Consider the following 26,293-nt stretch of genomic DNA (forward strand, 5'->3'; position numbering starts at 1 on the left):
CCCACCGTCCTGTTTGCTCCTTGGCTCTCGCCGAGGGGAGTAACAACCACAGCAGAGACAACGGAGTTCTAATGTGTCGGGTACAACCTCTGCCCAGAGCTCTCTACCTCCCAAAAAGGAAAAAGAAAAAAAACAAGAAAGAGAAAACTAAAAATACTCCTGAGACAAATGCAACTGTAAGGAGCGGACGCCATTGGCAAAGTCACAGACCCCATCAGCCCCGCTGGTGTATGAAAGCCGCGGATCAAGGGTCCCATTCAGAGGCAGCGCAGAAGCAGAGACAATGGCAAATCAAAAACTGGCAGGGCTTCTGGAATAATTTAATTCCTCACTCCAGAATTTAGATGGGTAGAGCAAGACACACAGGCGAGAGCTCCTTCACACCAAGGCGCGAGCATATGCCTGCCTCTCGGTGGGTGTATTTTTAGACACAATATCTGGGTGAGGAAGGCAGCCTGTGCACTCTGCAAGAGCAGTTGCTTCCTAAGGTTGGGGCAGCCTCCTTCCAGCCCGAGAGCAGCTGAGGAACAGAGGAAGCAGCCCACATTTCCCACCAAGCCAAAGGTCAGGGAGGAGGACCCCAAACCATGCTCCATTGTCTCTGTGCTCAGAGAGCATTAAACACATTTCCAAGATGTGTTCCAAAATGAGGTCACGCCGCGCATGGCAACACGCTCCCTTCCTACCTCTCCACGTCTGAAATCGGGACCGAGGATAAATATCACACCTTGAGAAAGACAATGCAAACACATAAGCTGGATAGGCCATGCATTACTAACAATATGAATTAACCTCTTAAACTTCTCCAGATGATAATATTTGCAAGAGCCAGATGAGGTTTTATGGCAAATGTAAATGAGTTTCAAATTTGGATATTTCTCCCACTCCACATCAAGCTTCAAATATTTAAAATAATAAACACAATAGAAAGCCAGCTCAGCTCATTAAAATACGACGAACTAGAAAGCAAAGAGATAAGTTGTGTCTTTGCAAACAAGTGGAAAATAGTCTGGTATATTCTTATCTGATGTGGGAGAATTTTTCCTTCACATGGAAATTAAAATATTTTTTGCAACTCTTTAAATATTTCATATTAAAGTCCTATGAAATATGTGTGTGGGCCTATATATACATATATAAAATTCTCAAGTTAAATTAAATTTATGAAGAAAATCCTAGAAATAGTACATCAAATAATAAAAATATAGCCAATAAAAAATCCTTAACCACATATGAATCTTTGTCAAGCTACACATCCTCCTAGAATGGTGGTGGACTAACTGGTGATGAATACGAAATGAACAAAAATATTCTTTCAGCACACCATAGTGCAAGTGAAATTACTTAAAAGAATAAAATTCCTCTCTTCCATGTTTTTGGGTCAGAATTTGTTTTTGCAAAATTGTATTTTTTAATGCTGTATACAATATAGATAGTCTATAAAACATACAGGACAGATTATTTCCAGCTCTATAAATAAGCATTCTGAGTTCTGATTTTCTTTTAAGGAAACAGTTTTCAATTTCACATTGTAAATCTCACTAGGACTGAATAATGCTCTCACAGGGATTGACAAAGAAAGAATAATTCATGTCAGACCAAAAGGCTTCTTTCAGACAGTTTCATGCAGCTTTCTTCCAACAGATCTGGGCCAAAATGAACACAGAATCTCGAGCTGAACTATCCATCACATTTTCCTGGTCTTTCAATTAATGACAGTGCAATCAGATCGATAGAATGTAATAAGAAAAGAGCTTTGCATTTCTATACCTATTAATTCGCTGAGTAACTCCAGCAATAAAACGTGACTTGAAAGGAAAAACACTCAAGGAAAATGAATTCTCTTAGCATACTAAGCAACAATTCCCTAATCCAAAAATGAACAGGGGAGATTCTACCTTGCCACCAGCGTGGTTAGGTTCTAAAGATCAGATTGCCTTTTCAAGACTAAGTGTAATCTTTTTCCAGGAGATTCTCTGCAATACACTAACCCCACCACATGTCTAATCAAACTGGTCCTTTCTCAGAATTTGGAACAATCACCCTTGAAATGCACTGTACAGTGGGAAGAAAGTTATTGTTCTCCACGTGCGAGGCCACCCTGAATCCCAAGTTTCAGATCTTAGTTTTCTGTAATGTTCTGCAAATAAAAATTGGGTTTAGAAAGTTTGGAACAGAGAAAGAAGGTGGGAATGCTGAGCTCAGTCACATTCCAGGTTAGTGCATTGGTTGAAGATTCTGCAAACAGAGACACATTATAACAAAGCTACATCTGTATGCTCCATCTTTATCCCCAGCAGGGAAGACTGGGAGAGGGAGATGAGTTCTCTGCAGAAAGGATGAGGCACAGAAGGGCTGGCCTATGATGTCCTCTGTTATTCATGTATCTGGAGTATAATGCCATGGAGCTTCAAAACAGCATCTCAGTCATGAAAACCTAGAATCTTTCTATGAAATTGAGGTATAGTAGAAAGAAGATAAGTTGTACTACCAGGAAAATCAGGTTTTGAATCTCAGTTCTATAAAATATACCTAATACCTTTGTGCCTCACATTTTTCTTAATAAAACAGCAATACTATTGCTTACCTCAAGGGCTACTGTGAGGATTTAATGAGATAATATACATAAAGCATGTGGTCAGTAATATCTAACCCAGCCTCCTCCCAATCCTCAGATTTCCACATTTTAAACAGTAATAAAAACACAATTCTGCTATATAAATTAAATGAAACAATGTATATAAAACAGTCTATGCCCAGTACTACACAATTGAAGAGTAGCACTGATAGAAAAATTGCAATAATTATTTTAAAATCTGAATATGGCATTCATCATAAAGAACAAAGAATGGGGGCTGGTGATTTAGCTCAGAGGCATAAGTGCCTGCCTTGTAAGCACATGGTCATGAGTTCAATCCCCAGTACCGACCAAAAAAAAAAAAAAAAAGAATAAATAATGAATAAAGTGGACAAAGAGACCAATTGTGTATTTACATCTAAAATAAAACAGTAATCATGTGAACTGACCAGCACCAATCAGCCTTCCACTGGATTCCAATCTTAGCAGTATATGGTGGTAATATCTTTTGAAGGTAAAACATAAAGACTTAAAGTTCCACGATGAAATTACAGAAAGAAATTTAACAGTTCACGAGAAATACCTTTGCTAAAAGAGTCATCACTAAGTTTTCATTATGTTTAAAATAAAAAGGGAAAGGGGCTGGGGATTTAGCTCAGTGGCATAAGCACCTGTCTTACAAGCATGCAGTCATGAGTTCGATCCTCAGTACCAATAAAAAGATAAAAAATAAAATAAAAAGGGAAAGATCTAATTATTCCTTTAGTATTTGTCTGTCAGTAAAATACTTGTAAAGAACAATATAAGGTGTGATGTGTAGAAAGATAATTTTGCCCTTAAAGAGCTTAGAGTCTAAAGAAGACAAATTTTAAATCATGAAATGAAAGTGAGAAAAACAACACTAGCCTTAGAGCAGTGTTTTACAGTAATTGGTGTTTGACATCTTCACTATTGGAAGCATTTTTTAAGGACCCTTTTTATTACTTTGTCATGATGATCACTAACTAATGGAAAGAGACAATGAATAATGGAGCTTACACTAATTGCTACAAAATATCAAGCTTTATTAAGACATCACATTCATTACCTACACATGGTTGATAGAAAATATTGGGTGGTTTATAGTAACTAAAAAACTACTTCAATAGCCTGCTTAACTGAAGAGGATGTCTGCTGCTTTTTAGGGAAGAAAATAATAATAGCTACCACTTATAGAGTACTTACACTGTGCCAAGCCAGGCAATTTACACCGTGATGAGTGTTTCATGTCTAACAACCCTTTCAGTCTTAATAACACCCCTATAGGATATGTACCATTGTTACTGTCTTTGTTCACAGATGAAGAAACAAGAGCACAGAGAGGTCAAGTGACTTTGCTAAGATCACTGAGCCAACACATAACACAGCCGTTATAACGTGTGGGCAAATTAATACCTGAGCACACATGGTGACCTCTTGACATTTTTTCCCCTTGGATCTTCATCAAACTGAATTGTAAAACCAAATAACAAAAAACTAAGTTTACTCTGGTGAACACTGAGAAAAAATCCACAAAAAAACTTATTTTCAGACAAAACAGTGCAATGTGAATTCACACATTCATTAAGCACATTCATTCAATGGATGTTGCTGAGCTAGGCTTTGTCAAGTCAAGTGGTTTCCTTCCCCATAAAAGCTTGTTGGTTAGTGTCGGAAATATCAACATGGAGAGCAAAGACTCTGTTAGGAAAACCACAGTCAAAGCTCAGAGCACTTTTTTTCCATTTAGGATAGCTTTTAGAAGAGCAGATTCATGAGATCAGAAATGGCTGGATCTCAATTTCCAGGAGGGGAACAGATCCCAGTAGTATTTTCCATATGGCTTCGTGCTAATCACAACCACTGCTTCTAATTTCTGTCTATGCAAAGTACCCAGTGAACTGTTGTGTTGCTCTGTTAGCACTGTGTAGTGTGTCAGCTCACTGATTCCTCCAGAGGACTCTGGAGATCCATTTCCTCTGCTCCTCAAATAACCTGCGCTAGCCCAGGTGTAACCCAAGGAAGGATCTTTTCCTTTCTGCCTTGGTGCTTAATGGAAATTTAAAAAAAAAAAAAAAAGTCCACAGTAATTCGAATAATGCAGGTATACTTATTTTAATAACGTCTACTATTTTTCCAATTATAATAAAAACCTCATGTTTGCTAGCAATACCTTAGGGAAAAATGCAAAGATGATGATTAAAATTATCCATAATCATAACTCTTGGAGACAGTCACTTGGTATTTTAACACATTTCCTTCTTATCCTTTACATATGTGGATGTCCATCCATATACTTAGGTATTTTTTAGCATTGTTTGGATCATAACATAGTTTCTTTTCTTACCTTCCCAGGTAGGTATGTCCAGATCATTTTTGATACATTATTCTTCAAACACATTTTAAAGGATTATCTTCTATATCCGATTTTCCACATATAAGTTTCTTAAGCATTCCTCCAATACTAGACATTTAGGAGCTTCTAAATTTTGGATTATACATGTAATTGTAATAAACATCTTTTTGCATAAATATCTGGCAATTTTCTGTAGTATAGACTAGAATTGAGATCAATGAATCAAAATATTTTCATGTATTATTAAAGAGCCTTACAGAAAATATTGGCAAATTTACGTACCTATTGGACGGAGTTCCCATCTCTCTGCACTCTCACTAGCTTTGAGTTTTGTTTTATTAGTTTTAATGTCTACTAGTTATCAGCATGTTGCTTAATTTTGTTGTTTGTGTTCCTTTAAATTTTATTAAGATTGGACTTATATTTCTCAAGAGTTCACTGCCAATTTCTTTTTATCCATGTTCATATTTCATTTTTCTGTTGCACTACTACTATTTTTCTTATTGATTTGCAGGACACACTTTTTAAATATATTGTTGCGTTTTGAGACAAGGTCTTGCTGGATAGACCAGCCTAGCCTTAAACTCACTATGAAGCCCACGGTGATCCTCCTGGTTCAGCCTCCCAAGTGCTGGGATTAAGGCATGTGTCACCAAACCCAGCAAGATGCACTATTTATGCATGTTAATTTATGTGTGTGCATATATGTGGGGATATATATATACATGTATATATATATACATATTCATATATACTCATTTATGGTCTTTTTCAAATGTCACAAGTATATTTTTGTACTTTATATTTTTAATTTACAGAGAAATTTTGTATTCTTTCTATACAAATCTCATATTTTGCTTTGTGATATCATCAGATGCTTTTATATTTGAAGCTTTTTCTCTCAACATTAAATATTTGCCAACATTATCTTTATGTTATTTATATGTATAATTGATGCATGTAATCTACCTGAAATTTATTTTGGTGTTTTTAGTGACATAAAGATATAACTGCGGAGGTTTATTTTTTCCTATACTTGGTAATTTTCCTCACATTCACTCCTACCTATATTGATATTTTAAGTATGATTAAGTTCTATACACATGTAAGCCTATTTGAGAGCCACATATTCCATTTAGATGCTCATATTTAAATTCTTTGTAGTAAATGAAACTGTCAAAGCATTTTTTCTATTTCATCATTACTGAAACTAAAAGACGTTTGTTATCAGAGAGGACAAAAATACCCCATTGCTTAAGGTCTGGGCCCAGTTGTGTAGCTGATTGCAGGTACGCTATGACAGCTATAGAGACCTGCTGTGTCTCAAGATTGGCCAGGCTGGCAAAGGAGCTGAAATTGAATTCAAAAGGGTTGTGATTAGGAAAGAAGATTCCATTTTAAGCCAACCAGGGAAGTCAGGAGTCAAAAGGGTTAATCAAATAAAAATCTGCAGGAGAGAGTCAAGGCCTGGGGACTGACAAGAGCACTTATAAATTAAAGATTGGAGAGGCCAGGCCAAGTTTGAGCTCATCTTCTCAGAACTAGATAAAAACAGGAGCCAAAGTACATCAAAGACTGGAGAGTAGAATTGCAGGGGTTGAGGCGTGGGGTGTCTGGCCAATCTCCTGGCCAGCACGTAGACACAGCATGGATGGAGAGTAGACCGAGACCAAGGAGTGCCCATGTTCTTGGACATCTTGTGTACAATAACTTACTATAGCACACATTATCCCAACACACAGAGAGCTGATTTGGGTAATTTACATGCCCTTACTTTTCATTGGCAGAAAGATAGATTTTGATGGAAATAAACAGAAGAAGATACAGAGGATGCTTGCCCTCTTTCACGTTCTCCCTTGCAGGGTCAGGAACCAAGTGGAAAGAATAAAAACTATGGAACAGTTCATTCACCGGAAGTATACAAGAATGGAAAGTGTGGAGTTTTCAATTCTGGAAAGCAGGTCAATTTGATCAAACAGCATTGTTAATTAAAAAAAATTTCCCCTATCCAAGAATGCATGAAGGATAAAAGTTGTGACTCAGTGACAGCTGTGACCCACTTGTCAGCACTCACAGCATTCTGCTGAAATTTGACAAGTCATTCATGTGGCCCGCAATTTACCCCACCATGCCACTACATTGTACTGCCCATATAGGACATTTCTGGGAGTATGTAAGGAATATGCCTAGTGGCAGGAAGTGTGGGCTTTCCAGTAAACCAAGCAAACTTTGACCTCCTATGCCACTGGCTCTGTGATCTTGAATAAGTTTTCTAACCTCTCTGAGCCTCGATGTCTTCACCTACTATACAAGCATGGTAACTGTGATTACAAGACCCCAACAGAAAATGCATATGAACTACCTATGAGCCTGATACAAGAGTAGGATTCAAGTAAATATTGCCCTATAACAGGAGGCAATATAGGTAATGCAGGCTGCAGAATTAAACCTGCCTTCAAATATCAGTTCCACCACTTGTTTGTTCTGTTGTCTCATCTTCTATGTCTCCATAAAATGGTCCTATTAATACAATGATATTCATTTGATAAGGCTGTCGTAAAGATTCAATAGCTTAGTGTTTCTCTAAAGATCAGCTGTGTTATTGCTATTATCTTAGCACCTATCCAGAACGTGAAGCTAAAATCTGTAGGTCAAAAGTCAGTAAGAAACTGAAAACATGAAATAATGGGGAGTTTCTTTTCCTTTGGAAATGTACTATAACTAAAGCTGCTTCTCTGAGCTGATTTTCTCTGTCCTCATAGAAAATACACATTGCAATAAAATGGATTCCTGTGGCAATGCTGGAGGCATCCTGCATGAAATCACAGACAAGGCAGCACCTCTAACACAGCTGGGTGACAGTTCCGAGGCACTGTGAGTTCACTCAGAGGGCACAGGATGTCTTTGCTCCAGCAAGCATTCTGTGACAGTAAGCATTCTCTCTCCACTCCTTTCTTGGGGAACCTGTATGTGATGTTAGACCCAGCAGCCAGGAAATCTCTCAGGCTGTGATAATCCCAAAGAGATCCTAGGTGTCCTGGTTACCAGGACTACGCATCTCTAACCATTAGTGATGTTAAATTCTGTTATCCATCCATCACTTATTTTTGGATACCTAGGCTAGGATTGTGCATATATGGTGAGACAAACAATTTAGGTCCTGTACTCACAGGAAACAAGTTCTAGATAGTGTTAAACATTAATCAGATGATGTACAGGTAAATAAATAATTGTACATTGTGATTTAAGTACTAGAACCGAAAAGAAAATGACTGTGATCTGCACAGAAAGGCCTCTGAAGAAGGGGCATTTACAATGCTATAAAGCATGCTGTGGAAGAAGCAACACCAGCTTTGAGTATAAAATCTTCGTGAACATGAGTTGGAGGATGTTTCTCCAGAAGCTACATTGCTTTGGGAAGCCATCATGCTAGTAGTCAGTGCAAGAATCCTGATCATGTGTGGTTACCATCTCTCTGCTACAGGAGACAAAGGTACAAGCAAATACCAGCTCTGCCTTGCCCACCACAGGGAAGTCAGGCAAAATGGGCAATCGGTGCGCTTTTGCTTGGGGCAAATCCTCCTACAGCACCTACTGTGCGCCTCATAGCAAAGGTACAGTTTTGGGAAGGAGGGAGGTCATGGGTGCTAAGGTAGATGCAATGATGTGGAGCAGCTCCTGAGAGCCAAAAGAACAGAACCTCACATTCCTGCAGAAGCTCTGCAGAAGTTAAGGTGTTTGTCTTAAATCTTCTTCTTTTTGCCAATTTAAACTCAGAGCATTCTTCAAATCTACTTCAAAGCTGGCCGCTGTCCACACCTTCCTGCCTCCCTAAGCACGTCAGCCCCGGCACTGTACCATTCCTCCACGGCTCTGTGTCACTCAGTGGGGTATTTTCTATCCCACTCAGTACGATGATGTATTTCTCAAGGACCAGGTCTGTCCTGTTCCTTCACTTCTTTTGTATTCCCCGGTGCTTGGCTTAGTATTGTACCCACTCTAGGAACTTAATGTATCAATGCCCGCTGGACAAATGAATGGCTTAATTAATCCATATATCTGTAAGATTTCAGTAAGTGAAAAAGTAAAGAAAGTGTTCTAAATATAACAAAATTGAGCAGTCCCTGGCTATGGCTAGATCCTGGTAGTCTTCAGGAGAATGTTTACCACCGAATATTGGTTCTTACTTAAACACAGTGCTTCGGGTCATGTATCTGGAAATTTTCATCTGTCCAGAGTAAGAGACCAGCTCCTCCACCTACTGAAATGTCACGCTCAGAGAGGCCTCCCAAAACTTCATTTCTAATTCTGATCCTGTAGACTGGTTGCCCCCTCAGTTCAGAGAGCACATGGTATGAACATTAGCCAGTCCTTAGGAGCACCCCTGAACTACCTCCATGAAGAGTACTCTGGACACACCAACCTCCCCTGCTCAGGACTATGACCCAACTCCTTCGTATCAAAGCATGTTCTCAGAAAGCAGCAAAGCACAGCCACTGGCTTGTTCTCCCTAATGCTGGACTTCCATGCAGGAGTGTTACATTAAATGAGCTTTTTTAAAAAAGGAAGACAGGACACAGAGTGAGAGGCAGCCTTACTTTCTTCCTGTCTTAATGGAGGGAAGCTATGAGGTAATCTTTACAGAGGTTTTGAAAGGTCAAAGTGATTGCATGAGAGTTTATTACTATTCACATTTAGAAGACTCAGCTCTTTGATTTCTGCTTTGGATAAAAGTTCTCCTTTCTATTTACTTCTTACAAGCTTTAATTTTAAGAAAATAGGAACATAAAACTCGCCTCTCCGAAGGCACCAATGCCCCATCAAATCTGATGTCATTGCCTTGAAAGACTGAAACAAAAGGCCAGACGTCCCCAAACCAGTCATCGCTCAGAGTCCAGCAGCAGGCAGGCTGCTGGACAGGAAGGTCTGAGCCTCGACACATAAAGCATCCATCACTCACTGGACTTGCTCCGGCACAAAAGCTTGGCTTTCTCCCATTAGGCAGCATGGCATGCCCTCTTACAGACCTCTCGTCACACTCTGTGACCTCCTCAGTTGGTGTGGCCTTTGTTTCCTTTTCTTATTTCAAAATGACTCAGCTGGCACCACACTGAAGCCCAAGTTTGCCTTTTAAAAATTGCCCCTGTGGAAAGTCTTGGCTGAGTTTTTGAGGAAGCAGATGCCCCGCTGCAAAGTTACAAGGCTCTGCTCTCAGATGTTTCTACCTGTACACACATATATAGACCTATAGATTAAATGCAGGGAGAGACTACACATAGCCTTTGCACAGAGCAATGGAACGCATTTGTAATTATTTTATTCACTGTGCTTTTCTAATTCCATTTAATACCTTCTCCAGGCTGCCCAGACCCTCAAGCCTACAACCCCAACTGCAATGCAGAATTGATTCACTGATGAGGAAAGAAAGTATTCAGAGGCACAGATTCTGTCCATACAACAGCAATGGGCAGCATAAATCACAGGCAGCCAGGGAAACAGACAGTGAAAACCACAGTAAGAATTTCAGTCCTTTAGGCAATCATGCTGGAATAGTGACCCCTAGTTTATTTTAGCTACGTGGCTCTTTGGGAGAGATATCCTTATTCTCACTCCAACGATTTCAGAATACTTTTCTGTCTTTCTTGCCCTTAAACCAGAGAATCTGGCTCATTCCCTATCTGTTGAGTTGTTAATCTACCCAAATATTCCCCCCAACATAACTGTCTGCTCTATATTGAATTTTTTTTACCTATTTACCCCTGCCTTAGCTTGTGTTGCTGGCTCATTCAGTGATCTTTAATTTCTCTTCTTTATGTCTGATTGCTTATGGTTTGGGGCAGACAATAGAGGTGATATAGGCCATTATTCATGAGTAGCTTCAAGTGGAACGTGAGAAATGCCTCATCTCCTGACCCCTTTTAGCATAAGAATTGCCGATAAAATTCTAAACTAAAAAGAGAAGTTCTGAGAAAGATATCAGAGGGCTATTCTGGAGCAGCTTTCTGGAAGAAAGATCTGGGGAGAGGACTCCTTAAAAACTAAAAACTAAAATAAAATGTTTTACTTAAATGAGATTATTGATGTCACTAAGAGCGCCAACTCACCACCATCCAAAACAGCCTCTAGGAATGGCAACAGAAACTCAAATAACAGTAAAACATGGAAAAGTCCAAGATTTTAAGGGACCCATTTCAAAACATAATAAACCAGAGTTCTGTAACCTGTAACCAAGCAGAGCCTTCAGACTTCACTTCCTCCACCTTATTTGAGCCTTAGATATGCAAGTAGTGACATAGCAAAAGGTACTCAGTGGAGAGAAGACTCTAAGTCACCTACCCTCATGCCAGTAAGAGAAGTGTGCCTCCCCAGTGAGATGCCTGGAACTGTGATTCTCTGAGGCGCTTTATCCAGTGGTTACTACTTGCTCAGTAAAACTCCCTGGCGTCTGCAGGAACAGGCAAAACCAAGCAATTTCTCCCCACCTATTCTCCCACAGTCATCTTTTCATAGCTAAAGCTCCAATTCCTATCAGCTCCACTACAAATATACTTTCATAGTCCATTTTCCATCTTGTTTATCTGTCCAGAACACTAGACAAATACTTCCAAAAGCCAACCGAATCCCAGTGGCCAAGCGGAAACGAAAACCCAACTTGGCTGGAAAAAAAGAACATCAGTGAACACCAGCATTGGTGCCCTTTCCTTCCCACAAGCACTCAACCCTCCATGGCCAACCTTGAAGACAGGCAACCAGACACCAGTCATCCAAAAACCTGGGAATCATCCCAGTTCATCCTTCTCAGTTACTCTCTACTCCCAACAACAAATACTCCCCAGGGCATCCGAAATGTCTTTCTGATCATGGTCACTTTTCCAGTAGTGCTTCTGCTCTGTTCTCAATGTGTCCTCAGTTTCTCTTACTTAGGCATTAATAAAGTGCATACCTGATGTTTTTGATGGATGTGAATATACTTTACCGATGAAAAATTTAAGTAACCCATGCCTGTGTCTGACCCTACCTTACTTCATCTGGGCTAAGGAGAGATAAAATGATACATGCTACATGTCAGAGATTTGAAAGCATACAGATCTATACGAACCTAAGTCACCATGATTATAGAGAGCCATAAAGATTGTTTGAGTCTCCCTTTTTTTTTTTTTTGTCTCCTCGACATTTTACTGTTACAGCAAAAAATGAGAAATAAAAAATTAACAGTATGCCCATCTTACACACCTGAATCAAGACCGAACTGAAGTTTACCCCCAAATCAAAGGTATATTGCACACTCACAGACCCAGGAATTCCACATGTTCGACCTCTTCTCATCTTACAAAAAAGGAAAAGCAATGTCCACAAAACTGCATAGCTAATTTGCAGAAAATCCAGGGCTTTCTGAGGCAGTGTCACACTGCTTGTCAGCCCCACTTATCAAAGAGAACATGAAATTTAGAGAGAGCAGATCTAATACATTCAAGTGTCTCATTCGGAGAGCACCTGAGCATTTCAGTGTCAGCCTTATATTCAAAACCTGCTGCTCACAGATATTTTTAATTACCACATCTGTCTTTAAGAGGGATCCCAGAACTTCCATATCCCACAAGGCCAACTTAGGAAAAGCAGAAGCAATATCTATTCTGGAAACTGAGCTTCATGAGAAGATTGTGATACAATAGAGTGAACAAAGTACAAGCTTTTGAAACAAATACATTATGGATAGAAATTCAAACTCTATTACTTACTGATACATTGATAATTCAGCAAACTACTTCCTGAGTTTTGCTTTCTGTAAAATGAGCAAAGTTTAAAAATAAAATGAAAAACACAATGTATCATCATTTAGGGAATAAAACTTTTTCAAGTGTATTGAATAAAGGCTGGCTTCTTTTTATTCACTAAGACGTATTGATATATGTTAGAGTTGTCCAATTTGCAAACCACAATGCAATTTTTGTTTCTACTTTTAAGGAATGACAATGTTTTTCTGATGTAACTTTACATAAATATGGCCACATCAAAAATATAAAATGTTTCTCCTTTTTCTTACCACAAATATCAGGTCAACATTTAGGCAACTGTACAGTGGTTAGAATATCCTTGCATGATAGATTTAATGTATGTTTAGTAATGCCACATTCTCCTATAAGACTCTTTCAGAAATCTAAAGAGAATGATTAAATGTGAAGAAAAATTGACACTAGTTTAATATACTTTCTGTGCCAGATCCTATTGATGAATGAGTCTGGGCTCTGAAATTAGACAGACATGAGTCCAAATCAAATGCCACTCTAGTATATTTTAATTAGCTGTCAGAACTTGTGCAAGTTACTTCTCTTTTGATGAGAAATTTCCTTGTCTGCAGAATAAGCAGAACAATAGAACCTATTTTGTAGACATATGGTGAGAATTAAAGAAATTAATGCATACAAAGTAGTTAGCACCAGGCCTGACACATGGTAAGTGCTTAATAAATGCAAACTGTTGTCAATACATATTTCCAATGCTCTGCTAGGAGGAAAAGGAAACATCAGAATAAGAGAAACATAAATTTGATTCTGTTAAAAAAGTTCTGTTTTGTCATGTTTAATTCTACTAACTTAATAGTTGGTGTGCAGCACTATATGGAACTTTGAATGTAGACTGTCTCAAGTTAATTCGCTCACATATTCTCCCGCATTTCTCAAATGCCATCATCTGCTTGGGAAACTCCCAAGTTCCAGCCTGTCTTTCCTCTATTAAGAAGCCTGCATTTTGCCTGTTAAAGCCACTGACCGCTCACTCCACAAAACACTTCTAGAATTACTAAAGGAAAAATAGCAACTGGTTTCTGCCATGCCTCATCTAAAAATGAAGATCTAAATACTACTCTGCTTATTTAAGATCTCATCGATGCACTTCTCTTTTGTATCTATATATATTTGGACAGAGTTCGCTTCTTCCTGCCTGAAGCAGCTGTGTACTTGTGGAAATAGCACACAAATTGGCATCAGGGGATCAGAGGCTCAAGCCCTAGCCCCCCGTTCATCTTGACTTTGGAGCAGGTGCTTTTTCTCACTTAGGTTCATTGTCCTGCTATGAAAGTGGTATGATATAGTAACATCCAGACAGTAGAATGTTGTTCAACCCTAAAAAGAAACGAGCCTCAAGCCATGTTACAGTAACTTAAATGCACATTTCTAAGTGAAAGAAGCTGATCTGAAAGGGCCAGGTACTACATGGCTCCAACTATCTGACATTCTAGAAAAGACAGAACAATGGACAGAATAAAAAAAGTTCAGTAGTAGCCAGAATTTAGAAAGAAGGAGGGATGAACAGAGCACAGAAGATTTTTAGGGCAGTGAAACTATTCTATATGATGGAATAATAGATATTTCTCATTACACATTTGCCAAAACCCATAAAATGGAAAACACTAAGAGTGGACCCTAAAGGAAACTATGGGGTAATTATGAGTCACCGCAGATCCATCAGTTGTCACAAGTGTACCAATTTGGGGGTGACATTACCAATGAGAGAGGCTATGTATGTGTATAGGCAAGGGATATACTATTCCTATCAATCTAAAGTCTATATTCTAAATTTTTAAATGTTTACTGATTTATTATTTATTTTGCAGTGCTGGGAATGGAACCCAGGACCTTGCACATGCTGGGCACAGGTACTAACTGAAGGTAACATCACACAGGGTTGCTGTGAGAACGATAAAAGTTGGTAAAGTCTGGATACCTGATCCGAGAGCATCTGAATACCATGTGTGTTCACAAGTGTCAGCTGAGTCTAACTGTCCCCTCTACAAAGTCCCTGTATGTGCAGATTATGTCTAAGTAGGAAGGCACCGCCCATGACCAGAATATTCTAGGATACACAGAGCAGAATCCTAGAACATCATGTCACTATGTTACAAGGATAATGATTGTTCCATGATCTCACAGGTTATATGATGCATGTTTACTATTTTTTTAGTATTCTTCCTCAAGAAAGAACACAATTTTTCTATAATTGAGACAATATTTTTAAGGATTTCATTTGTCACTGGTACACCAACAAAAATCATTAAAATCATATAAATAATGGTGAAGGCAAGGAGTTACTTGTATTAGTCATGAACTTAAGGTGAAATCAAAAATCTCAGAAATCCAGATAGGCAATATTTTAAGGCAATCAAAATATTGCATTAAAACAAAACAAAAATCAAAATTAATGTAGGAGACCCGTGATTAGCACAATGTCACCTTTTATAAGACAGAATCAGCATGATTTATTTTTTCGAGACAATGCAGTGAAATTAGTACAGGATTTCACAGTAGGATACTGGATAGTAGTAATATGTATTAAAGTATATCTCTTTAACTTCATAATAGTTGTCCAGTCTATTAGGTATAGTTAAATTAAAGCAAAAATAGAACATTATAAAACCAATTGAGAATAGTGCATAGAGCAAAAGAAACATAACAAAACAGTGAAAACAACCTTTGCCTTCAAACAGAAGATAGAAGGAAATCCCCCATATTTGTTATACTGCATATGGTCATCATCTCAAGAGATGCTGAGACATCTAACCCCAGTAGCTATGCGGGGAGGGGGCAGGCGGGGAAGGGTGCTTGATTTTCAGCCCACATGGCAGTAGGCTCACAGGTAATGGTTCTCCTCCAGGCCCACGCTGCAGGCGCTTACCAAGAGGGCGGGTGAATAAGCTGCCTGAGTCCCTCCGTGGCCGGATCTTGGGAGCTCTGTTCTCCTCCTGGCCCTCGCTGCGGCCTCAGTATGATTTTTTAATCTTTTAAGTTAGGTTTTAGTATGACAAAGTACTGAAATGACACCCAGACAACTGAATCAAGAGTCCACAAGAGGAAAATATAACGAGCTCTTATCCTGAGGCCTCCCCTACATTAGTGGTCCCAGATGCATAACTAATCCTTCATCGTTCATAGCTATGTCCAGAACTGTTCCCTAACCGGTGCCTAAAGCCCATCAGAGGACATGCTTTAGATAATAACTTTGATAAAACAAACATTAAAAGCGAAGAGCTACAAAAACCAGCGGTCTCTAATCTCCAACTCCAGCTCCCACTCTCTTTCCCATGCTTTTGTCCAGTTACCTACTGCTCCAGGCCCTTTTATGGTACCAAGACAACACATAGCGCCTCACACAGCCTAGATCTCTGGCTTGGGCAAGGTTTCCATTGCTCCCTCAAGCACAAGCCCTGCAAGGGAAGAAACGGCTGAAGGTCATGGTCCATAGTCACTTCCTAAAGCATAATGAAAACTGAGAAGAACAAGGAATAATTAGGCATACATGTGGGTACGCTGAGGAGATGGGGGTAGGAAACGCTTGAAGAGAAAGTAACAGTCTCTGTAATCTCCCATTCCTGGAGGATAATCGGTCTCATTTGTCAACAACACAATGCTAGAAGGACGCCTTGGTAGCTCACTCTCCTTCCCATGCAGATTACTCAGCATTCACACGGTAGCTATTTTATGAGTAAAATATCATCCTTCGCACGCTTCAGGATAAAAGGGGAGTGCTGGTATGCAAGTCTGACTTTCATGAGACTCACAAACTAGTAACAGACACAGATAGGAAGACCCTCTTTGAGGTAGACATCACTTTCGTACAAATGTTATTTTCAAACTGGTTCCTTACCCTACTCTAACAAAGACTGGATCAACACCACCATTTCCCTATCGAAGATAAAGAAATCATTTTTGCTTATAAATAGCGATGATAGCATTAGAACTCTAATACTCTGTCTTCTTCAATATAGCATGGCCTGTGATAAGTTCAAGTGGTTATGACAAATCACCTAAGTATTACAGGAGAAGGTTAAAAATGGAAGGGTTATTTCCTGAATGGTGTAGAATAAAAAACAATCAAGAAGCAGATGTGAGGAGTGAAGGTAAAGGTTATGGGGAAAGAGTCATGTTGAAGAGGTAAATGAGGAAGGCAAACATAAAACAAAAGACACGGGCACAGGCAGAGGTGCATTCACACGGTAGCTATCACGGAGGTAGCAGGGTGGGTAATCACAGTGCTTTTCAGCTGTGGTGAGCAGTGTAGACGGCCGCTGCATAAAGGTTTTTGCTAGGAAACCAGTGTCAGACAAAGCAGTAAAATCAGGTCATAAACAGATTGCACAGCCTTAAATATCAGGCAAATGAGTTTGACTTTACTGAGCAGAAAAGAAAGATTAAAGCTTTACATAGCAAAATGGTATAAACAGTAATGTTAAGAAAATTAATCTGCTTATGGATTGGAGATGGTATACTTTTGGAAATGTGTTAGGAGATCATTTTGGGGATCAAAGTAAAAAAAAAAACCAAAATCAAAGGAACTGGTAACAGAATATCTGATGTCACTGCCTTTGTATTTTATTTATTCCCAAACAGAAAATGGAATACTAACACTGACCTGTCATTGACAGGCATTTTTACTAATCAAACACCTGACAGTACATTCATCATCCAGATGAGGGAATACAAGTTCTTGCCTTTGAAAGAACAATGACAATGAGGTAAAAAAGAGCAACCACCTATCCTGGAAGAGACCAGAAAGTCCTTATATAATTGAAACTGAGCTGATTCTTGAAAAATAAGTCATGCTATGGATCAAATTGTGTCCTCCTTAAAATCATGTTACAACTCTAATTTTCCCAATGAGACTGTAATTGGTGATGGGAACTGTAGGAAGTAATCCAGATTAAAATAGGACATAAGGGTGAGTTCCAGTTCAGTAGGATTGGTGGCTTTTAAGAACACCAACTTTCTCTCTCTCTCTCTCTCTTTCTCTCTCTCTCTCTCTCTCCACTGCCACTGAAGAAAGATTATATAAGGATACAGTGAGAAGGTGACTGCATACATAAATTCAGTTCAATCCAGATATAACCTTGACTTATGACTTCCTAGTTTCCAAAACTATGAGATATAAAATTTTTTGCCTAAGCTGTCCAATCTATGTATGGTATGTTAAGCAGCTTGAGCTAGAAAATTTGTTAGGCAGAAGTATATAATGTAAAGAGAGGTGTGTGTGTGTGTGTGTGTGTGTGTGTGTGTGTGTATGTGTGTGTGTGTATGAATGAATGAGAACAATGAACAAAACATCAAGTATTTTAAGAATTCCAAGTAAGCTTGTAGCCAAAAAAATGTTGGACTTGGACAAATAAGCATATGCAGGAGGACAATGAGTAGGGGCCACACTGCCCACATGAAAGTGTGGGACTTTATTTTAAAAAAGAAGTGAAACTGTTTCAAGATTTAACCAGGACAAAGTTATGATCAAGGGATGTCTTAGAAAAAGAAATTCAACATGAGTGTGAAAAACAGACGAGAGGAAACCCAGGCGGGAGTCACATAGCTTGTTATGGGAAACATATCAAGAATCCAGACAAAATCAAATGAAAAGGAAGCTAGTATAAACAGCAATGAACATCGGGTGATATTTAGGAGGAAGAATATCCCTTAAGAAGCATCTTAAACATCTGCTAACCACATAGGACAAATACCTTTAAACATGGAGGCCACTTTCAGGAATTTCCCAAAATACTGACTTGAATATATGGGGCCAGATCCAGCTTCAAGGGCAAAGAGGGATCTATCAATTCTGATCTTTGAATAGTCAATCCAACCAAGCACAGCAGCCACTGTCTCAGAGGCTGATGTGATCCTCCCCATAAATCTAACCCCACATGCACAGTTCTGCACAACACAGAGCCTGCAGCCTAGAGACCAGTGTCTGACTCATGCATGTCGCTTGATTTTTCTCGTTTCCTTCCCTGCCTTTCTTTCCCTTTCCCCTCTTTCCATCTCTGTTTCTTCTTCTCCCCTTCCCTTCTTTTCTTGCCTACTTCTCATCTTGATCATGTTTTCTTGAAAGCATAATTGATAGAATTGCCTTACATTTTTATAGCTTTTCTAAGTACTCTGTACATTGTAAGTATTTCCTTTCATACTCTCACTTGAGTTTTGCACCATGATATAAAATACAGCAACCACTTTTACAACCGTTTAAAAAGGAAACCCTGACTTTTGTTACAATATGTTAGGAACAAATACAAGGAAAGCATCTGTGCCACTCCTTCCCTGATTCCTATTTAATGTTTCCTGGGGAAATTTATGAATGATTTTTATAGCGGTCAAGTTCTACCCAGTCAGAGTTCTCTCCACAACAGACACTCCTGCGGCACCAGCACTGGGAGGTCAGGTAGGTAAGACTTCATAAAAGTTTCTGGGAAACAGCTTAATGTCATCGAGGGGGCCCTAATCACTTGTGGGATCAGCCATAAGAAATGCTAAGTACCCTCTTGTCTCGAGGGTCCCTCATCAAGCCAGGGATAATTGATTTCTCCCCTTTATCTCTACATGTCCCATTATGATACGCACAATGTTTCAAACCATGCATTTGTATATCTGTTTCTTGAGTCACTTGGACATTAAGACTTAGCTTACCACCCAGAATACTGTGATTACCTTGACAGTTTGCATGAGTTAATTAATTAATTGATGAAATCACTGCTCTACTATATGATACTTTCTCTGCAATACAATGAGAACCTGCAAACAAAAGTTTAGTTCACTGACTATATCATTATCTTTCCCTAATCTCTGAAATATAGATTGAATGATACAAGGACTGATTTATCATCAAATTTAGTATGGGACATATTAAACCAAAAGCAAAAGGGCTCTTAATGAGGGACTCTTCTTTGATTTGGAGACAAAGACGAACAGTTCCTGTAAAAAATTTAATTATCTGGACTCACTAAGGATATAAATTATTCCCTGAAACATCTCTGAACTTTTCAATAATCTTCAGCTTCCACTTACAAATTTAGGAAGTTTGCAAATATTTAAGCACTTTCTTTGATCTGAAAGAATTAGCTTTCCTACTAATGGAAACCGAATCTTCTAAAATAACAGTTTTAAAGTGGGAGATTCTATCCCCACACTTAGGCCGATGTTCATAAAAGGTCATCAAGCTTAGAAAAGCTCCTGCAGTAGAGAGGATGGTGCATGGCAGAGTAATACCCTGTATCTGTGGCTTCACTGATAGAGTTTCAGTGATACAGTCAAACACAGTCAGAAAATATTATTTATTTTGACTGTTTCAAAACAGACAGACCACACTCATGTAACTTGCATTTATAGTGTGTAGCTATAACTCTTCTATTTTACTATTAGTCACTGTTGTAGATATTTTACTCTACCTATAAATTATATAATTTATATAATTTATAAATTATAGTTTGGCATGAGCATATTTATATAAATACATATATGTAATATTTACAAAGTTATTTATGTCCAGGGTTCAGCATTATCCAGGGTCTAAGACCTATGGAAGGACCTTGGAATGTATCCTTTCAAAAGAAGAAGACTCATGATAAAACTTTACGACTGACTCCGGCTATGTCTCAGTCTAAGAATTTAGAATGCTAAGCAAGAAGCTACTGGATGCCCAGTAGGACGCTTTCCTTGGGAAGCAGTTTCCTCCCACACATACAGTATTTAACTCACGCACTCTGCAGGGCTGGGGAGAAAGGGTGTTATAAGTCTCTAAAAGTTATAAGTAATGTAGATAAGTAGGAAGCTGGCATGCTAAAGAATGCAAGTAAGATCACTGTGTATTGGAGCCCCAGAAGATCAAGAAGGGATATGAATTATAAAAAATTGTTGGCTTAATCACAAATATCTCTCCATGAGGCAACACTGACTACTAGTCAAACTAGTGAAGGGGAAAAAGAATGTAAATAAAAAAGCAGCTTTCACAGAAACTCACACTGAGCCACTTGATCCTGCTTAATTTTAGCCTGTTTCTTTAGAACTGTTTTCCGTAAATAAAGGTCTTGCATCTATGAAATATGTGCACAAGGATTCATCTTCTGAGAGTTTGGAGATTACCTTGATTATACCAAAGGCAAGAAAAACACAGATGGAGCAAATGACCCCTCAGTACAGGGCTGATTTCCACCATATGTGCTTCCTGGCCAGCAAAATGCATGTTCACGAGACCCTAAGAACCAAGACTATAACACTGACATCTGTATACTGAGTCACACTTCGGCTCCTCACTCGTACATTTTAGACACTCCCTGCATTCAGACATATTGTGGTTTTACATGCTTTTCTTGAAACAGGATGGACATCAATCCCAGATCCCAAATGGCATTCCCATAACATCATTCAGAACACAAAATTACCAGCTAAAATCCTTAAAAACAATAAGCAAAGGATCAACAAAACAGAATTCTAGGACATGAAAGATATTTTAAAGAAATCATCCAGGTCAGCATATGATACTTTTCAAAAGTAGTTCCCAAACTGGGTGTGAGGCCCATGACTGTCATCCTAGGACTCTGAGAAGCTGAGGCAGGAAAGCTACAAATTCCAGCCCAGCCTGGATAACTTAATGAATTCCTGTCTCAAAAGTTTTTTTTAAAAAAACTGCTGGGGATATAGCTCAGTGAGAAGGCACTAAGTTCAGTCCTTAGTAGCACAGAAAAGAAAAAAGTGCTCAAGAGATGGATATTTGTGTAATTGTAACAGTCCTTAATAGAGTGAAGTTAAGAGAAAGTTATTTTCTTTGCTCTTGGTCTTAGACTCGATGCATGTGTGTCTTTCGATAAGCATAACTTCAGAAAGTTTACACAATTAAGATTTTCCAACCCTCTTCAACTGCTCTTGTTACAAAGTTCAATTGACAGCAATTAATTCTCTTTACTTGACTTCACACAGAGCAGTGTAACAATTACCCAAATAGAAGAGCCTTTTTAATGCCTTTTTTATTTTTATTTAAAATAAAAGGGCTTGAGTTCAAAACTGTGTAGGAAAATACTAATGGAATGTACTTTACATGGTCATGGGATAATAAAGGAGAAGAGGACAGTTCTGTAAAGGACACTGGAAATGGATTATCAAGGAATGATGTGAAACATCTCTGTCTTTTAAATTGAAGACAATACCAAACAGAACATCTTTACAGTGATATTAAACTCCTTAAAGGAGAATTAAAGTAAAATCTCATGAATTTGGGTTACACTAATTCAGAATAAAAGATAATTCAAACCAATAAATTAAATTTACTTTTATATTGACAATTCTCTTTTAAAATTCAGTACCAACAGAAAGTGCAGGAAAAATTGGTTTTAGCAGTTTGGCAGCACTGACTTACATACAGATAAATACTATAATATAATTTTGTACATTAATGAAAAATATGCATGAAATTGTTACATAGTAATAATTTGCTAGCTCTAAATACAACATATAAGGGAGCAGAGAACTGTGTCCCGCCTGGGTAGGGCAGATTCTAATACTTCTTGGGCCATTCGCTCACTGGGGGAGTTTGTCTCCCCAAGTCACTGTGGTTTCTCTGTGAAAGGCCACCCTACTTATATTCCACACAAGGATCAGAGCCCTCCTGAGTCCCCTGGCTTTAGCTCTCTGGTGCAAGCTTTGTGTGCATAACTAAATTTCTTTTAAATCTCTTCTCTAGCTTAAATTTCATATTAGCTCAGACTTGCCTTCCCACAGATTAATTACAAGGAGTAATAATTTGTTGTGCTACACACACATCTTTCAGGTTACAATCTGAAACATATGCTGATGAGAGGAATATGTTTGTCTTCAAGGCTGCTCTGCAAAAAAACGGACCGGAAAGCAATGTTTGAGAATGACAGTTTGCTGTCTTCTCAGCTTGTTCCTCTCAGTGTTAATCTCTGCCACTTTGAACTGAGCAGACCTCAGTACTCACAGAATAATGTTGCTTGTTATTTACTGCTTGTCTGTCACTCTTGCTATTTTAATTTAGACTGGGTGTTATGGTTTAAATATGAAGTGTCAGCCCAAAGACTCATGTATTGTGGGCTTGGTCCCTAAGTACAGTAGCAGGGCTTTTGGTAGATCATGGTGTGGAGAAATCGATCAATGGTTTAAGGCATGACGAGTTCATAGCTGAATGTGTCATTAGCAGGTGGAGCCCAGCTGAAGAAGATGGTTCCCTGGGGCATGACCTGCAAGGGTACAAATTCTTATCCCTCCTCTTCCCTGCTCTTTGCTTCCTGGCTGCCATGAGGTAAGCAACCCTTCCACCACTGTTTCTTCCATGGAGCCAGATGACAATGGACTAAACCCTATGAGATCTAAACCATAGTACACCTTTCCATGTGTCCCAGGGCCTTCTCACAGCTATGAAAAGTTAATATACTTGAGAAACTTCTTAGTAACTCAGCTCTTACACGAATAATTCAAGTGAAGCCTTAGGCTCAAAATCTTGTATTAGTAAAATATATTGTAGGTTAGACCATGTTTCTTATCCTCACTCAAAACTGTATGCCATAATATTGCTTTTATTTTTCAGGAAGGAGATCTTCTACATGTAATTAATTAAAATGTTAATAGGTAAAAGAAGAAGAGAATGTGGGATTTAAGTCACAAAAATGCTTTTGGAATCTAGTTCCTAGAATCTAACTAAATTTGTTAAGTGCATTGTTTGGAAGCAAAACAATCTCTCTGTGCTTCATCTTCTTTAGCTATAAAGTAGTATACTTATGCCGATTCACAATGACATTGTAGTGACTAAATAAAGTGATGGATAAGATTATGTCTTACACATTACCTGGTACAGAGCAAATATTTGTAAATGGCACTTTTTTGATGCAGAAATCCAGAACTGCAAGGAAGGCAACACTATCCGTGTTCACCTATCAGTATTCAAGGAACGATCCTCAACTAAGGCCTTTGTAAGTCAAAAAAATTTTCCACAAACTCATTTTTATAAGAAATATTCATAAAGCACAGAATCAAGAAAGCAAGCTTCTGTACTGTTTTTATCTCTGGGGGTTGATTTCATGCCTTCAGCTTAATTGCTGGCTCCTGAAGTCCTGCCTTGTTTTCATGCTGCTCTGTTGTCTGTCAGAGTCTTCTCAGATAATGTGTCCATGTGAGTATTTGTTAATCTAACTTTATCTTAGAATGCTTCTGTCTATTGAGATTTAGATTTTTAGACAAAGTTACTTAGATACGAAATGATAAATTCCCATGATCCAAGATGGTTCAGGAGATCAGAGACTGAACAAGAAAAATACTTGACATCTATGAATTCTAACTGCAATATTTATGTTTCCTGTTAGGATATCTTTTAACTATGGTATTTATGTTCTTCTGTAAAATACACTTATCCTCAAGCAGAAAAAAAAAGGATATTATTCTGAAGTCATGTTGGAGGTTTCCTCTCTGGTCTCTTCTTGACTCTGTGTACACTCTATTTGCTGGTGATAAAATGCCTGATACTAATTTACTACAGAATTCTGAGCTACCAACCACTTTAAAGAGTCATGCAACCCATGTCTTCTCTTGGCCTTTCAAGTACCCACTTCTGCGGAAAGAGCTTCTGCCCTGAGCTAAACAAGTACCCTTTCTTTTTCAAGTATCATCAAAACTCATATTAATGAAATTTTGATGATATTTGAAGACTATTCATTGATTCAATATAGATTTGTTTGACTGTCACACACCAGGCTATGTTCTAGAGGATGCAGATTATTGCAATGTGTACAAAACACACCTTATACACACACCCCACAAGCATAAATCCCTCTCATACTATATATTTTAGAGGAAAGGGACAAATGGTAAACAAAAGATATAATAATTGATAATGAAATAAGTTAGAGAAAAAAATAGGGAAGAAGAACTGAGAGAGCAAAGAATAAGTGAGTTCTTGTAAATGGCATGGTCACAGGAAAAAATGGTGACAAAGTTGGCCCTTATACATATGGTGACCTCATCAAGGTTATAGTAATTATTATTATTATTATTTTCATTAATAATATTTTCAGAAAGTATATCAAATAAGGAAATGTATAAAGACCAAACAGAAAGTTAGAGCAATAATACTAACATATACTAATCAATAGGCATCTTACCAGACAATTTTGTATGTTATCCCATTAATCCTCTCCGTCTATGAAGAAACTAATTCTTTCTTTTACGCAATAGGCATACGGAAATAGCACGGTAACGTCATTGGTCTGAAGTCACAAAATTAGTGACAGAAGTAGATGTGATTACAAGACCCGGGCTCTTATACCACCAGAGCCTTGGGAAAGACTGAGTAATAATGGCATGTGGCTGACATGATACCCATCCACCCCTCCACCCCTCCACCCCTCCACCCCTCCACCCCTCCACCCCTCTACCTCTCCACCACAGAAAACAACAAAGCAAAATTCTTAAGTTAAGCCCAGGCAATTTAATTACATTTTAATTATTTATATCTTGCTTTATTCCAGAAATGATAAGCAAAACTAAACATGGAAGAGAAAAAGAAAGAAGAAAAATATGGATAACACCATAACATTGATACAGGAGTGGAACTAATACAGAAATACATAACAAACACCATACAGACACTATGCGGTAAGGTACAACTTTAACTTGAAACTGTCTGGCAACCAATCAAAGAGAAGAATCCAACCAGTGACATAACTGACAGCATCCAGAAGATAAAATGTCACTAGTCTTCCCATCAAAGGAACTGATATTAAACAATGCACCAACTTCCCATAACGCAATCTTCTCCAAACGGGACAGGACTTGGAAGAGGACCAAGCTCCTTCTGCACAAATAGGGAGCCAAGGTGAAGTAGAAAGAACACCAACTTTTCCTCCATTGATGGTCTTGGTCATTCCAAGAACAGAGGACACCATGAGGGTAGAGTGCCTGGTAGAATCCGATCCATGGTAGGGGCTCCACAAATGACAGCCATTATCACAAAGAGGAAGATAGGACAGAAATGGAGTGGATGAAACACAGATGGAAGAGGAATAAGAAAATTCATGAAGTAATCTTGACATCTCTGTGTCTCATCCCTAAGACTGAGAAAATGTTGTTGATTCCACAGTTTCATTGTGAGGATTTGGTGAAAAAATAGGGAAACAGGCATTCTTAAAATGAATATGCTTGTTAAGCCACTGCTCTACAATGGTGCATGTGGAACACACACAACTGGCACTTCTTGAAGACTTTCTTTCTGTGGCAATGAGGAGCAGCTAAAGCAAAGTCTTCCATCCTTTCCACTGTATGAATGTATTCATTCTCTGTCATCTGAAGGTCTTCCCTGCCACCTTAAATCAGTCTCCCAATGCCATCCCTTACCCGCCCATCAGATAGGGCCCAGCCCTCCCCCAGCCCCTCTTCCCTGCCCTTTCTGACCAACTAGGCTCCATCAACCAGCTAAGTTCGGACTTAGAATTTTTTGACTTGTGATTTTTCTGTTTTATGATAGTACAAAAGCAATATGCAACCACTAAAAACCATACCGAATTGTGATCTCTTCCCAAACTCACAATA

The 26,293-nt window shown here is 38.6% G+C and overlaps 1 long non-coding RNA gene across 19 annotated transcripts in view; it reads right to left on the minus strand.

The window, feature by feature from the left end:
• The window catches only part of LOC106028267 (uncharacterized), a 259,749-nt gene that overhangs the window by 202,282 nt on the left and 31,174 nt on the right, over window positions 1-26,293 (minus strand). The window contains exon 1 of one of the 19 annotated variants that reach the window (XR_010049694.1): window positions 6-25,085. The exons of the other annotated variants lie outside the window; for them this stretch is intronic. This is a non-coding gene — a long non-coding RNA (uncharacterized LOC106028267). Of the gene's footprint in view, window positions 1-5; window positions 25,086-26,293 lie in introns of those variants that run through there. 19 annotated transcript variants of the gene reach the window in all.

This window comes from Cavia porcellus, unplaced genomic scaffold, assembly GCF_034190915.1.
Source record: "Cavia porcellus strain 051 isolate PalLab524CR breed Dunkin Hartley unplaced genomic scaffold, mCavPor4.1 scaffold_9, whole genome shotgun sequence".
In the NCBI taxonomy this organism is placed as follows: Eukaryota; Metazoa; Chordata; class Mammalia; order Rodentia; family Caviidae; genus Cavia; species Cavia porcellus.